At 39.8% G+C, this 3,514-nt stretch overlaps 1 long non-coding RNA gene across 1 annotated transcript; it reads left to right on the top strand.

Moving 5' to 3' along the window:
• Nucleotides 1–764: 764 nt before the first annotated feature.
• On the top strand, nt 765–1,501 carry LOC126088560 (uncharacterized). The gene is made up of 3 exons (XR_007519966.1): nt 765–941; nt 1,096–1,206; nt 1,366–1,501. It is a non-coding gene; the product is annotated as an uncharacterized LOC126088560 (long non-coding RNA).
• Nucleotides 1,502–3,514: the final 2,013 nt, after the last annotated feature.

Genomic DNA, 3,514 nt, shown 5'->3' with positions numbered 1-3,514 from the left:
TATTATGGTGAGACAGAGAGTTAGGAACCAGGTTTAAGTTATAAGACATTTCCAGGGGCAGATGCGGACTCTGACCACAATTTATTGGTAATGACCTGTAGACTAAAAATCAAGAAACTGCCAAAAGGTACGAATTTAAGAAGATGGGACCTGGATAATCTGAAAGAACCAGAGGCTGTAGAGAGTTTCAGAGAGAGCATTAGGGATCGATTGACAAGAACAGGGGAAAGAAAAAGAGTAGAAGAAGAATGAGTAGCTTCTGGAGATGAAATAGTTGTAAGACGTGATATTTATATTGTCTATTGTCCGTGTATATTTATATTGTCTATTTTCAAACCACAATTTATGAAAGATGTTTATATTTTATTAATAGGATTAAGTAGGAATAATTAGTATTTGTCATGTTGTAAATAATTGTGGTAGCAGGGAATATCTGCACCAAAGTATTGTTGATATAACTTTAAAAAGGGAGGGAGAAACCGCGGACGGATACATTTTAAGAAAATAGCGGGAAAGACCACGCATTGATACATTTTGTAATGGTAGCAGGGATTGTCTGCACCAGAAAGCATTGTTGGCAGGAGAGACCACACTTTAGCGTTCGTAGGAAGTCAGTAGTAAGTAGTGATGGGCTAAACTGCGATTTTCCGATATCAGTGATTTCTGTGAATGCTACTTTTCAGTATCTGTTATTCTTAACTGTGATTTGTCGCAGTTAAGGAACATAGGTCGTGTATCCCTCCGCCACTGCTATTTCTGCGATTTCTGCTACTTCCGCGATTTCTGTGACTTCTGCTACTTCTGCGATTTCTGTGACTTCTGCTACTTCTGCGATTTCTGCGACTTCTGCTACTTCTGCGATTTCTGCGACTTACCACCGTATGAAAAAGTTACATCTGTCAACACAGAAAATTGCATCTCAACAAACCTGTCATTGGCAAGTATGTTTTACGTTTTTTCTTCCGTTGGCTTTAATTTTGTATTAAAGAAACAACTGTGAAAATATTAATAGTGTAATTAATATGTAAGTAGACGTACAGTACCGTAATAGTTCGTATTTAGAAAATGAATTCTAACGTATTGTTATGTTCACAGGTACCTGAACTACATTTCAGTCACTCAGTAAAGTGATAACTCAAAATATCATTGTCAACAGATCTGAAAAAATTGCCACTGCGTCTTTAGACCGTTTTCGTCAGACGAGAGGTTAGTTTCTAAGCGTTTCGATGGACTTAATTACTTCAGTGAGATCGTTCTTGCAAATGTGATATTTATTATAGCAAATATTAGCAATCTACTCTGTCAATTATATTGCTAGTAATTAATGACAGCAAAAATTGTTTAATAATCCTTGTGTTTTTGCAGACACAGTTCTGACTCTGATTACTGGTTGCTGTACGTATCTATCCACATCAAGGCTGTTTTTGAGAGAGACTCGCGAAGATTCAAGACAGCTCTTAGAGGATTTACAGTTTAAAAGTGAAGTAATTGTGAAATAAGTTCAAATGGTTCAAATGGCTCTGAGCACTATGGGACTTAACATCTACGGTCATCAGTCCCCTAGAACTTAGAACTACTTAAACCTAACTAACCTAAGGACATCACACAACACCCAGCCATCACGAGGCAGAGAAAATCCCTGACCCCGCCGGGAATCGAACCCGGGAACCCGGGCGTGGGAAGCGAGAGCGCTACCTCACGACGACGAGATGCGGGCGTGAAATAAGTGTGTGAATGATTAAACTGCGTTTTATTGAATTTGTTGTGCGATTTTAAAGGAATAATAAATGTCAAATACAGTGAGTGAATAATAAAAATCTCATTTTCCACATGTTTAAGCCGTCCTATACCCATAATTTTCCGCCACTTACTTATTGGTAAACACTTGTTGGAGAGTGACATGCCGCCCCCCCCCCCCCCCTTTCTCCACAATCTTGGTGTGACACTGATCTGTAACATATCCCGAAGTCTACAATATGCATTTTGAGGCTGTCGATATGAAAGTGGTAAGTACAGATCTTCCAGTTAAATCAGGAATAGCTTAAGTGCATTACTTGAAAATAACACAGGAAAAGTTTACTTATGTAGGTGGTATTAGTGTCGGCAAAAAGTTCTTGCGTGTGAAGTTGCCATGTAGAACACCAGGTGTAAAACTTTTCTCCCGAGTCTTGAACTGTGTAGGAACCAAAGTAAGGCATTCATATGACTGTTTTCATTTCTCTACACTTATACAGATGTCTGAGTTCTGCTGTGTTAGCATTGCAAAGTCCTCTAGGCATGTGGAGTATTAACGAAAACTGTCATATTGGAAGCAGAATCAAACACATTTGTTACGTTACTTGATATTTTCAGGAGAAAAAGGCAATGTTGCTTCTTATTAATATAATACATTCAGAGTCACAGCAGTATTTGACCAACCATAACTGATGCTGAATGTGCATGTCGTCATATAATATGAAGGGCTTATTTCAATAGTGGTACAAGTCCATTACCTCCACTTTTCTGTCTTATAATGCTTCTGAAATTAGTGATCCAAACAAACATAAATAAAGGTTCATCTCTAGCAAGAAGCCATATATTTGAATATTTCTGGTATCTCAAATGCAGATTTGTCAGCGCTCATTTATTTTTACGACTCTGTATCTCAAAATGAACAAAAATGGACTTGTACCACTATAGAAATAAGCCCTTCATATGCACACACAGCACATCGCTCTCGTGAGGCACTAGGCTCTCATAACGAAGTACGTACGTCGGTCAACAGATGACACTAGGAAAAGTATGTTAACTGCCCTTTTTAGTTGCTACTTGCGACTCTTAGTTGCGATTTGTCACGGAAATCGCAGTTAGACTCGATACCGTATCGCAGAGATGGACGTATTACGAACTTTGGCCAACAGATGGCACTGTTAACCGCGCTTTCTAGTTGCTACTTGCGACTCTTAGTTGCGACTTGTCACGGAAATCGCAGTTAGACTCGATACCGATCGCAGAGATGGACGTAGTACAAACTTTGGCCATCAGATGACACTGTTAACTGCGCTTTTTAGTTGCTATTTGCGACTCTTAGTTGCGACTTGTCACGGAAATCGCAGTTGGCCTCCATAGCGTACCGCAGAGATGAACGTAGTACGAACTTTGGCCAACAGATGCCACTGTTAACCGCGCTTTTTAGTTGCTACTTGCGACTCTTAGTTGCGACTTGTCACTGAAATCGTAGAAAGCAGTGCTAAATTCGACCAATAGATGTCTCACGTCTTCGAATATGAAATACTACTTGCGACTGCTAATTGTGACTGAAATCGCAGTTAGAATCTGTAAAGTTGCTACTGTGATATCTGTGACTTCTCAGTCACTGTGATTTCTAACAGATAGGCGATTTCCTGCCCACCACTAGTAGTAAGCGAGGTGTGAAGCGAGTTGGTAGCAGGTCTGAAGCGAGAGGTTGAGAGGAGGAGTGTGCCTGCCAGTGACTAGCTATGATTTGCAAGAGATTATAAACGGATGTACAGAG

The sequence above is a fragment of the Schistocerca cancellata genome, chromosome 6 (assembly GCF_023864275.1).
Source record: "Schistocerca cancellata isolate TAMUIC-IGC-003103 chromosome 6, iqSchCanc2.1, whole genome shotgun sequence".
NCBI classification, from domain to species: domain Eukaryota; kingdom Metazoa; phylum Arthropoda; class Insecta; order Orthoptera; family Acrididae; genus Schistocerca; species Schistocerca cancellata.
The sequence above is the reverse complement of the archived record's forward strand: the minus strand, read 5'-3'. Positions and strand labels throughout refer to the sequence as shown.